The sequence below is a fragment of the Gymnoscopelus braueri genome (genome assembly GCF_963280865.1).
Source record: "Gymnoscopelus braueri genome assembly, chromosome: 21".
Classification (NCBI taxonomy): domain Eukaryota; kingdom Metazoa; phylum Chordata; class Actinopteri; order Myctophiformes; family Myctophidae; genus Gymnoscopelus; species Gymnoscopelus braueri.
Window position 1 is genome coordinate 36739027 of NC_137623.1, and position 13926 is coordinate 36752952.

The window sequence follows — 13926 nt, forward strand, 5'->3', positions numbered from 1 at the left end:
TCGGAGCATGTAGACCCCCCCCCCCCCAGAATAAGGATGCTGGAGTTCAAGTGATGACTTCAAATGGACTCGTTTAGCTATTTTACAGGCACATTGCAGGCTGTGCTTTTCTTTTCCCCTCAGAAACACTTTCATCCCATCAGGGGTGTCGTTTATTCAGAGCTGTGGTGGCTGTGATCTTGTTTCCTCGTGTCTCACGTTGACGCAGCTGGTTATTGTGTCACAGGTACATTTTGTGAATCTTTAAGCGCGGGTTACTGTAAAATGCTTTTTTTGTGTTATGCTCCATGATAGTTATATCTTGATCCCTCCGTGCTTTTAAGTCAGCGGTTCTCACATTTTTACATTTCAAGGACCCCACCGTAACTCTGAAAGTATGCAAATGGCACCAAATGGAACCTAACGGGTCCATTTGGTTCCATTTGTATACTTTCAGAGTTAGAGACTTGTTAGGGTCCATATAGAACCCCCTCAAGGAACCCCATGAGAGTCCTTGGACCCCACTTTGAGAACCACAGCTTTTAAGTTGTACAAAAAGTACAAAAAGAAATCAGTCGACTTTTTAATTTTTTTATTGAATCATCCGCTGTTGACAGTCCTATTGATTGTGTCTCATTGAACTGAGGAGACGCATATAAAAGACATTCTCTTGGCATACATTGATGTATTTCATCAGCTGATATGGACGTTGCGTCGAGACGTCTCTCCCTCACAAGACCTTTTGCTGGCTTCTACCCCAGTAGTTTCACAGAACGTCCACTAGATGGTAGCATCATAAACACATCTCCCTCTCTCCACCTCGCCTCTCGTTCCCCTTCCACTTTGTCCATAGTACAGTAAAAGTATGACATCATCCATGAAATATTAGTTAATTTTTTTCTTTGGAGATGCATTCTGTGACCTCCATGTTGTTGTTGTAAAAGAAGGGAAAAAAAGACAATTAATCGTGGTTCAAAGAGCCCTTTAACCCTTTCCTGTTTGCTCTCAGACTCCTGTAATACACACGTCTTGCACTTATTTTTTTGGGTCCAGAGGAACTGCGCTATTATCAACTGCAGGACTTCCTGCTTGAAACATGTGCGCCTCTCGATTTTTGAGTGCAGGAGGCAAGCAGGAAAGAAGGCTCAAGGGTGTCTGTGATCTAATCATTACACCATCTCCTCACCTCTCCGACCCCACTCCATCCATCTCTCTGTCTGTATTCCTTTTTCTCACACACTCACACACGCACACACGCACACAGGCACACACACACACACGCACACACGCACACACGCACACACACACACACACACACACACACACACACACACACACACACACACACACACACACACACACACACAGAGACAGTGACTTCCCCCTCTCTTTAACTACTCTACTCCCCATCTATCTTTCATCCAGGCTTTCTCTCGCCCTCTCAGTATTCTTGCCCCTGCTCCTGCAGCACTCAGGAGGATGTTAGCCGGTGCTGTCTAACGCCTGATATATATACTTGGTGTGTGTGCCGTGCCGCGCAAACCGTAAATAGCCGATCTGCAAGCTCACAATGTGTCGCGGCGCGCCGCTTTGTGAGCTCGCAGATCGCCTATTTTCGGTGCGCGCGACACCGGCGTGCAACTAAGTATAAATCAACCCTTAAGCGCCTGAATAGAAGATTCAATATTATGAGGAAAGAGGGAGGGAGGATGGGGCCTTGCTTCACTATATAACCAATCCACCCAGGGAGTCCAATAAAGAGCAAGCAGCTTCTTATCCTCACACCGCTGTAGCTACAGCGGAAAGCATCTGCCGTAGAAAAAGTTTGGGGATGGGACACATAATAATATTGCCCACGAGCCCAGAAGCCAAGGAGTTTGCTCTGATAAAGGCTGGCTGTAGCCAGTGGATGGGTTTCTTGGAAGACCATCTGGCTGCAGTTTCCAAGGGGTCATAGACGCAAGCTATAGTCGGCTTGTGCATGTAGCATCTGTTTTCCGCCAAAAGCAAAATGTATAGGAAATCGTTTTTTTTATTTTTTTGCTGCACTCTGGGCTGCAAATCCCTGCCTTGGAAAAGTGTTTAACTTAAGAAATATTAATAATTGATGAACCAGTACCATACCTTGTTCAGCTGTGGATGCCCATGTGTCATGACGTGCACCCAGTGTTGTGTCCTTGTGCCGTCATGCCCTGTCATCCTTTATGAAGCCAAAGATGTATACTGTACTTATACTTGACGTTGTGTCTGATTATACCACGGTACCCTACCACTGTGGCCTAACTACGACCGTGCAATCCTGACTGTGTAGCATTAAACGCGTATTATTGCTGTAACATACTGTAAAATATGTACATAGCACACAATAAAATGTACAATTGCTTCTAATGTGTTCCGAAGCTTCTTTTTTTCCCCTCCCCTCCCCTGTGTCTTTACATCGAGTTGAATCAAAGTCGACTGCCCAAGGGGCAGTTGAATCATTTATCGTAATGGATGGTCATTCATTTCAAACATCACGTAAGAGTGAAGCATGTGGAACTGCCTCACCGTCTTCGTTTGCATTAAGCCAAATCAGATCAAATGACAACTCAACGTCTAAGTTATTGAGTAAACGGAATACGACAGGCAATTGACTTGACTTGATCTTTTTAATGCACTTTTTTTTACATTCCAGATTTGTGGAGGCATTTCGAGTTTAGAAAGAAACCAAAAAATATGTATATATTTTTTTCCATTTAACTTTTTCATTCTCAAAGTACACACTTTGAATTTAAAGGAGTACTTCACCCAAGAAATGACTTTATTTCTATCGTTTACCTACCTCGTGATGTCTTTGAGTAACAAAGAATTTTCGTTGGTAAAATATTCCTTAAAGGTGAATGAAGAATCCAAAAATGATGAAAAAACTTGATCAATGGAATTAATCAGAGACCTGATTTAACAACAGCAAAACTATTTACAAAATCTGTCCATAAACTCTGAAACACCGCTCATGTAGGGCTTTTCTCTGCCATAATCCGTTCAGTGCCTTCCCAAAATATGACAATAGAAGAAGTAAGTAAAACATTTTTAAACTTCCTGGCTAAAGCGGTTCATGCCCGAAAGACGCACATGCCTGGGCTCTCGTGTGCATGTGAATGAGCTCCGGTTGGACCCCACTGGCACATTCTTCGCTCGTGCATGTCATGGTTTGAACTGGAAGTGTTTTAAAAGTATATTTTTGTACTTTTTTCATACTAAGAGTGTTTGTTTTGACACATCTTTTGATCTAATTGTTAACCATAAAACATATCTAATGATGTCAAACCTTAAAAAAAATAAGTTGACACTGATGAGAAGAGTTGATGTGAATAATATCCGGAAGTTAAATACAAAAACTATAGCCTACAATTGTCTGTCTGATTTTGAACTTTTTAAAACCATTTTAATTATAAAAACAATTATATAATTCCAACAAATACATCTGAATTAAACATAATATATTCATAAATAACTAATTCAATTACTAATTGATTTAAAACTGATTTTAAACTTTATCTATGATGTATTACCCCAAATTTGGGCAAGTTTTCAGGCTTTGTGTGACATCCCATCACAGAGGTTGGTTGTGGAATGATTCTGAGGACATCATCAAAGAAATACCATGATGTGATTTCTCCCCACTTTGGAGATACATGTGGCTTTTCCATTTGTCTCTAAAAGACAAAAAAAAAAAAAATTAAAAGAGCTTGATAAAACAGAGTTTGACATTTTACCACCATTTAATTCCTTATCTCTATGAGCTAACATCAAAACAGATACTACATGTCATGACTACAAACATGCCATTTCTGGCTTTTCATGAAAAATAATAATTATTGAATTTGAATAGAGATTCACTGAAATATCACATTAACAGATTGGACCAAATGTTACTCTGTGTATCCTCAACATTTGTCTAAACATAATGAGAGAAGAACCATGACATACCGCACTGCTTTCCAAATATTTATGTCCAGAGAAAGTGACATCACTGGGTGTAGGTCTCCCCCTTTAAAAATGAGTGCTTTGTGGATTTCTTTGCCTTAATAGGCTCTTTGCACTGCAGCCATGTTGGAATGAAATTGGGCCTCTTCCTTACTTCCTTCGCATGGAAAGTGTTGAGAAAGTATCAACTAGTGGCAGCGTCTCTTCACTGATCAGCCCTGCGAGCTGATACAAATCTTGTCTGTGCCAGGGGATAGTATAGCCTTATGTGGCCCATTGCCATTGGTCAGGAGCTTGTTTCTCTTGTTTCTGTATAGCGTGGGGTGGCTTGAGGTATAAGTACAACACCCGACCATGATTATGATTGCAATTACACCCCCTGGACCATGTTGCAAGGACCTACCCCCATACAATCCTTGATGCTAAAGCAGGGAGGCATTAGGTATCATTTTTATAGTCCTTATGACTCGGCCGGGGATTGAACCCCAACCTTTCAAACACACTCTAACCACAAGGCCACTGAGCTGTGCCAGGGGATCCCATAGCACAAAATCTTCAGATGGGGGGGTTTGCAGCTTGATATGTATCAATTAGTCGATAACTACTTGACCAGTACAGTGAAGAAATGACCCATGTATTTTTAATAATACCTGAGCAGCCTCATCTGTCACTCTGACTCCCTCACGATTCCTCATCCTTTTACCCTGCCCCCCCCCCCCCCTCTTTCCAAATCACCGGATCTTATGAAATGATATTTCCAACTGCTAGACTGGGCTTTATATATCCCTGTCCATTTCTCTCTCTCTCTCTCTCTCTCTCTCTCTCTCTCTCTCTCTCTCTCTCTCTCTCTCTCTCTCTCTCTCTCTCTCTCTCTCTCTCTCTCTGGGTTTATTGCTGTCTTCTAGGGCCACGCGGGAGTCATCAAAACTGCGAGATTCTGCGGCTGCTGTGTGAAAATATCAAGCAGCACTTCTCCTCCCTGTTTTCCCTGAGACTATCAGCACTGCATAAATACTGTAGAACACACTCAGACAACTCATCTACATGACGCACGCACGCACGCACGCACGCACGCACGCACGCACGCACGCACGCACGCACGCACGCACGCACGCACGCACGCACGCACGCACGCACGCACGCACGCACGCACGCACACTCTCGTGTGCGCGCGCACACACACACACACGCACACACACACACACACACACACACACACAAACTGAGACTGAACGCTCACTTTGGAGAGGCCATACAAACCCTTTAGCATTACAGCATCTCTCATCATTATGCATCGATGCCGTGTTCATTCAAGGGAGTGTATTTTTTCTCCATAACCGTGACCTGACGTGTTATCACATATTTATTCTGCATGCCCAATGTGTTTTGCTTGCCATCCCTGTGAATGTACTGTAACACTGATGCATGCTATTTATGCACTGCTTTATAGCTACCGAGAGATTTCTCGCACGCCACAACACACAGAAATTCTTGGCGTGTGCACACCAAACAAACCTAAAGCGTGAGTACTTGGCTAATGCCAATTACTGTGGCTGCTTTGCACATACACTACAGGCTACAGCGAAGATAAATTATGGCAGGTGGAATGAGGATTTGTCCTTTTATCCTATTTGTGGTTTTCTACTATTGCCTGGTTTACACCACATTTGACCTTTTGGTATAGGCACATTTTGGTACAGTACATCCACCTCCTGAGACCCGAGCTTTTGTTTGGTGTGCATTTTTTTATTCCTCCTAGCTATTTGGGATAGTAGGACCTAATAAGTATAATAACTTAACTTTGTCTTTGTACAGGAAGTACAAGTATATATATATATATATATATATATATATATATATATATATATATATATATATATATATATGAGCCAGGCCTACTAGTTGCACAGTGGGTTTAAAGCTTCTTCTTTCTTTATTTTTCCTTTATTTATTCAGGGAAGCCCACTGAGAGAGCAAGCTCTCTTTTTCAAGGACGCCCACGTTCTGGGGGTCACCAAAATCAACATTTCTCTTCCTCTTGGGAGAATGAATGTGCATTCATTGTTGTGTCTGCATGACTGGGGTAAAGAGATGCAGTCATTTGTAAATGGCATGAGATACAGTCATTTACAAATGTACAGTTTGGCGTGGTTATGCCAGAGGAAAGCTTATGTTATCACCAACATGTATAGGTTTCTTCCTCTTGAAAGCAAGCACATGCACAGCAAATCAACAAGAGAGACGACAAGAGAGAAAGACAAGCCAAGATAAATAAATAGATCAATAAATACCTTTATTTAAATTTAAAGTCAATAAATACATAAATACATAAATACATAAATTTGTAAATTCTATAAATGTTGAATTTTGTGAATGAATACAGTCTCACTCATGATGAATATACGAAGATATGAGTATCTCAAATGTTCACCAGTGAACAGGAAGTATGTTCAACTAGTGAACTTATTAAGATGAGATTTATTTAAATGGAATCATAGCTATTGTTTGGGGAACATTCTTCAATAACATCATTACACTGTGGAATACATCTATGTATTCATAAGATTTTGAATGAAACTAATTAATCTAAATTCAAGATTGTGTTTGTGTCGTTTATTTTCTTCCCAGCCCCTTTCACTCATCTTTTATAAGGCTGACATTTCTTGGAGAACAGACTTCACTTCTCCAATTCAAGCACAGCAACTGGTGTCTTGAATGTGCGCGCACATACACACGTCACACGCACGCACACACACACACACACACACACACACACACACACACACACACACACACACGCACACACACGCACACACACCTTTATCAGGGCCACTTGAACCGTGATGAGATAAGCCTGTGCAGGAGTTCGCAGAGGCAGCAAGATCTCACCACTGATCCACTCTGACATGGCAGAGGGAAGGAAGATATATTCATGTTAAGCCGCCATCGCTGCCGTTTCATATGTTCCTGTCTCGCTACCGTTAGCGTCTCACATATCGTCGCTGTCGGCGAGAAACCTCTTATCTCCATATTTTTACGTACGTTTTTTTCCGTAAATTAACGCCCTACTTGATCATACTACAGCGTCACACAAAAGCATCCAAAGAAGCAGATCCACATCAGTAGCATACATATATCATATATTAATGTTGTATAAAATCTTAGTGTTATGCCAATTATTTGGGGGCCCGGTTGTAATATCCTCACGGTCCACCAGTGGGCTACAGCCCACAGTTTTGAGAATTACTGCTCTAGGCCAATGTGGTTTTCAAACTTTTTAAGCCAAAGGCCCACCAATTCAATTCAATTCAATTCAATTCAATTCAATTCAATTCAATTCAATTCAATTCAATTCAATTCAATTCAATTCAATTCAATTCAATTCAATTGGCTTTATTGGCATGAGAAAACATACATTTCACACAATAGAAATGTGCTTTCCCAATAGACTGTGCTTTATTTACAGTGAGGCATCTGGCAGTGCCAGACACAGAGCTAACTAGAAAAGTGTGCTCCTCAGAGCACAGGTCTCCGCCAGGCCGGGTTGCCTACCCAGGGCCCTTTGGAAGCCAGTCATAGCCAATTGGAATGGGGTCTGACTCATACATCTTGATCATATGACCCTAGTGTGTTTTGAAGAAACACATATGGCAGATAATGTAATCTGGCACAGATAAATTGCGAATCCTGAGGGGAGAGTGCTGGCAGGTCTGTCGTCTCTGAGTCTCTCTTAAAGGACAACTTAGTTTTTTTTTACAACAAGGGTTATTTTATTAGTTTGTAATGATAATAATTAAAAGATGAGTGTAAAAAAAAAATCATGTATTGCTTTCTATCGTTATAGTGATTTTAGTGATTTTTAACTGGGGGGCGGGGGCCTCAGAGTTCCGTGAAACTTTGTACGCACATCCCCACTAGGCCAAGGAAGAAATGCCACCCTACATTTTTCAAATCAGCCTCAAGGTGGCACTGTAACAGGTAGATTCACATTCACCTGTTTCCTAGGCTGTGTGTTTTCCACTTCCTGTCGATTTGATCCAATCTGATTACAGGCCTGCTCACCTGGGAATAAGCAGAGGCAATCATCAAAAAAGAACGTAGTGAGGTCCGTTTTACTAAGTCTAAGTGGTTAAACTGAAGTGATATTGATGAATTCCAAATATTATCAAAGTATCCTGCTGTGGCACCCCTGGACTTGTGTCACGGCACCCTAGGGTGCCACGGCCCGTGGTGGAAAAAGTACTCAAATGTTTTACTTAAGTAAAAGTATCAATACTGCAATGTAGAAGTACTCCGTTACAAGTAAAAGTCCGGAATTCAAAATTGACTTGAGTAAAAGTACGAAAATATTGGTATCAAAAGGTACTTAAAGTACCAAAAGTAAAAGTACAAAAATGTTGAAGATAGCAGATCTACAAGCTCACAACGCGTTGCGATGCGACGCATTGTGAGCTTGTAGATCGGCTAGTAAATGTACGTAGTTACTTCACACCACTGGCCACGGGGCACCCACTTTGAGAAACCCTGCACCTGGGAGGTAGTTGGTTATTGCTCCACACTCCCTAGGAAGCAGGGAGGGAGGGGCGGGCTTTATAACTCCTCCAATTGTCAGCTCCCCCCCCCCCCCCCCCCCCCCCCCCCCACACACACACACACACACACACACACAGTTTGTTACAAGCTCTGCAATGTTTGGAAGTAAAATATAAAAATAAACAACTCATAATGTAACGTTACTCCACATGGACGTTGTGTAGAGTTGTCAGTGTTTACCAGAGTGGTGAAAGCTGCTAAAACAAATGTGTGACAAGAAACAAGAAACAGAAGAGCATTATCTCCATCTGACCAAACTGAGGTGAGTTTCTGCAGGTGACTTAGCTTAGCTAATTAGCGGCTTAGCACTAAAGGATTTGATGGAATTTGTGTGTTTAATTTCACTTTTATTTTACTTGATAAAGCAACAACTAGTCAGGATGAAGCATTGTTGTGTTGTGTGATGTGATGTGAAGGGAATATGTTGTATTGTTGAGCTGTGTTTGATTGTGATGCTAAGACAGGCTATGCAGGCTATACTCAGTGGTGTAAAGTAACTAAGTGCATGTACTCAAGTACTGTACAATTTTGAGGAGCTTTTACTTTACTGGAGTATTTTAAATTTTCAATACTTTTACTTCTACTCCAACTCCTACATCCCAGAGACAAATATTTTACTCCACTACAATTATTTGAAAACTTTGGTTACTAGTTACTTGATTTGGATTATTATTACAAAACATACCACTTCAGCCCTATAGCCTATATAGTTAGGCTATTTGAAAATAGCCGATTTACAAACTCGCAACACGTCACATTGTAACGCTTTGTGCATACTGAGTACTTTTACTTTTGGTACTTTAAGTATATTTTGATGCCAATACTTTTGTACTTTTACTGGAGTAAAGTTTGAAACTTGCACTTGTAATAGAGCATTTCAAAATTGCTGTATTGGTACTTTTACTCAAGTAAAGATTTTGAGTGCTTTTTGCACCACTGGGCCTAGTAAATCACTTTACACATTCATCAGGATCCTGGATGGCTTGGTTCCAGGCTTAATAATTTATAAAAAATCTTTTCTTAAATCTCCATGGGAAAAATGTATGGGTTTTCTATCTGTGACACCACACAATGGCCGCCACTGCTATGCCCTATAAGTGCATACAGGGTATTTATTTATAAAGTTACAATTTAATGACTTTTAATACTAAATTGGCCAAATGGTCAAATATTACATAAGAAAGAGGCAAACATTGTGAAAATAGACGATCTACAAGCTCTACGTATACTGGGCTGTGTATGCTGTGACAGGATACAGTATACATACTAGGCTGTGTGTTATGCAGTTATGACAGGATACAGTATACGTATACTAGGCTGTATGTTGTGACAGGATACAGTATACGTATACCAAGCTGTGTATGTTGTGACAGGATACAGTATACGTATACTAGGCTGTATATTGTGACAGGATATAGTATACGTATACTAGGCTGTATGTTGTGACAGGATACAGTATACGTATACTAGGTTGTGTATGTTGTGTTGTGACAGGATACAGTATACATATACTATGTTGTATTTTGTGACAGGGTACAGTATACGTATACTAGGCTGTATGTTGTGACAGGATACAGTATACGTATACTAGGCTGTGTATGCTGTGACAGGATACAGTATACATATACTAGGCTGTATGTTGTGACAGGATACAGTATACATATACTAGGCTGTATGTTGTGACAGGATACAGTATACATATACTAGGCTCTATGTTGTGACAGGATACAGGTATACATATATGTAGCTCTCGGTTACTTGAATCAATCTTTCTTTCTTTCAGATACTCAAGGCTGGCAGAGGTGTTGCAGGGGACACACCCCCCTCCCCCCTCCTCTTCATTATAAGCGTGGACTATGAAGACAGGCCATCAGTGGAGGAGGGGAGCAAGAACTGGGCTTCACTACTACAGCTAGGAGGTCTAGATGACTCTCTAATGTAGTCATTTTTTAAAATTTTATAAACACACACACACAAACACACCCCACACACACACCCATCCACCCATACACCCCCACACACATATATATGACGATGCAGATGACATCTGCATCGTAAATGCCCAGAAGACTGAGGTTCTCACCTACAGTACACCCTCCCAGACCATCCACCTCTAATAAAGTACTGGTGAAGCTAACCGGAGAGATGTAAAGTACTGGTGAAGCTAACAGGAGAGATGTAAAGTAGCCTACTGGTGAAGCTAACCAGATGTATGGCGGATGGAGATGACGGGAGACGCCCGCTGGAAGGCTCATCCGAGGATGTCCTGCCCTAGAGATCGAGATCTGGAGGTCTCTCTCTATCCGTGGGTTTGTCTGCATGGGGGATTCCTCCGAAGACTTGGTCCGCACGGTCGAACGGCCGAAGACCTCCTCCTTTTCGGGGGTTTCCCCTGAAGACGGCTGATGAAGACGACTCAAAGTAGGAACCTCTTTAGGGCTGTCACGATTATGACATTTTACTTGATGATTAATTGTCGCTCAAATAATTGCAATTAACTAGGCCGAATTAATTAATTATTGCGTTGTACACTGAACATTGTAACATTATTAATAAAAATGTGTCTTTCTTCGTAAACAAAAGGTGCACGGGTCAGATATGACAAATAACTTGCATAACTTAATAACTTTATACTTGAAAAAAAAACATGAAGTAGAGAACATGGAAAAAAACATGAATGGTGGAAATAGCAGTCTGCTATTTCCACTATTTTTGAAAATCTTTGAAAACATTTTTCAACATGGAAATGATTATGTCGATTATCCAAAAAAGTATTGCGATTATCTCAAAACTTGCGATCAGGTGATCATGTAATAATTGTGACATACCTAATTTTTCCTTTTCCTTTGCTGGATGCTGCTGCTGCTGCAGTTTGTGTTGTATGATGTTTTTGTTGTATGCTGTTTGTGTTGTGTGCTGATGTGGTTCAAGATGTACAGTAGCTCTGTTGCTGTCATGTTGGGGCCCGGTGTGGCAGTGAAACATGTTCAGTGACTGTTGGTTTGTGGCTCTGGAATTGAAGGCTGATGTATACACTATTATGTCGGTTGTGGTGTGTGTGTGTGTGTGTGTGTGTGTGTGTGTGTGTGTGTGTGTGTGTGTGTGTGTGTGTGTGTGTGTGTGTGTGTGTGTGTGTGTGTGTGTGTGTGTGTGTGTGTGTGTGTGTGTGTGTGTGTGTGTGTGTGTGTGTGTGTGTGTGTGTGTGTGTGTGTGTCACACACACATTTGCATTAAATTTTTTTTAGACATAGTCCTCTGTAAATCTAGACCTGCTGGTGGCGCTATAACAGGCCAATGTTAACACATTGAGTGCCAAACACGAGAATCTTCGTGTTTGCAAATACAACCGTTGAGTGCCAAAAACGAGAATTCAAATTTTTTCAATTTTTTTATTTATTTTTTTCCCCCAGAAGGGGCACTCTAACACTGGATGTACCCTGTTTAAAAAAACTCTGGCACTCAATGTGTTAATAATACATTCCCTGCCATTGACTTAGATCTACGTAATTTCAAATCCAACCATTGATCGCCATTGACGTAGATCTACGCCAATTTTTAAAAGAAAATCATTTTTTAGAAATTACGCTAGAGGGTGCTCTTCGCTAACCTATGAATGATCTTTTGACTGCGAGAGAATGATAGAATGACCTCATCCCTAAACAAGTCACTCCATCCACTCCCATGTTATGAGATGTAGAAAAACACATCTAGCTCGGATTTCTTTTTTTGTTGTTGATGAAAACAAGCCATATTCAACTGCCGATAACAACAGAACAGACGATCGCTGTAAAAAATGTTTTTGTTACGGTGGATAGACGAGACCCTCCCCCAGACAGCCTTTGTTTACAGATCTGTGTTCACATCGTGGCTTCCGTGGCTCTCCGTGGATCGTTAAAATAAGTTAAAAAACGCTGGCAGTGGCGGATTAATTAATTAATACCTGTCAGAGAATGTGTTAACCATAGATATATATAAGAAAGGCTAGATGGCTCAAGGGGGCGTCGCAAGCGTAGGTCAACCGCGGCCATCTTGCGACAGTCAGCTCGCTCATTCATAACATTATGTCTATGGTACATGTACTATTGAAATAACCATAGCGTGCTCAATTTTCATCCGGTTTTCAAACGGTTTGGTTTGTTGTAAACACCAAAGATGTAGTTATGATACTGCATACTTATAATTATAATCATGGACTTTATATGAAAATAACTTTAAGTATGCAGTATCATAACTACATCTTTGGTGTACGAACCAAACCGTTTGAAAACCGGATGAAAATTGAGCACACTATGGTTATTTCAATAGTACATGTACCATAGACATAATGCTATGAATGAGCGAGCTGACTGTTGCAAGATGGCCGCCATGTGGCAACGTCGTTCTCTATTGGCCAGCAGTGCGGGTGAGTCATTTAGTGTTTATATATATCTATGGTGTTAAGTACTTTTTTGCTGGGGACTTCCTGGCCTCGCCCTCTACGTCCCCTCCGGTATGCCATTTATGTCCGTGATGTCCTGTAGCAGCCGGCAGCCAGCCAGCCAGTCTGATAGATGCTTGTTTTACCAAAGCAGATGTGTGTTTGTAAGGGTTGTTATTAACAATGCAAGAGAAATGGCAACATTATACACACATCTGATAATTGTATACATGTTCGGCCGCAAATATTATTATATATTTTAGGGTTGTTAACTATTAATCTATAATCGATTAATTGCCCTTAATAATTTACTCGAGTTAAATGTATCTAATTAATTGAAGAAAACAAAAAGATTTTCTTTGTCCTAAAAACGCCATTTATCAATTAATTGGTTAATCGATCTATACGGTTATGAACTATCAATTCATGGATTCATTGATAATTTGCCTCCCTAATATTTATATGTGTGTGTGTATGTGTGTGTGTGTATGTGTGTATACTGTATATGTGTGTGTTTTTTTTTGTAAATTAACGGCCGAAAGTAGCAGATCCACAAACTCGAAACGCGGCGCAAAGCGACATGTTTTCGAGCTTTTAGATCTAGATGTAGAGCTTGTAGATCTGTTACTTTTGAATTTGAATCCTGAAAATGAACAGTTTTGGATGTATGAGGTTTCCCACCCGACAGAGACGATATACAAGATACCCGTATATGGAACAGGCAGAGATGCCCATATAAGGAGCGGGTCGAACAGGTAGAGATACCCATATAAGGAGCGGGGTGGAAGAGTCTGAGGCTATCATGCTTTGTGGATTGGCCAAGCATTGCGTGGCATTTGTGCCATTGAAGCAATATAAGCGATAAACACACACATTAGGACTCCAGTTTATTGTTGTTCAGAGCGAGTCTTTGCTGATCCAAACAGATTTACAGTGAGAAATGTTCCGCTGGACGGTACTTGTGAATGGAG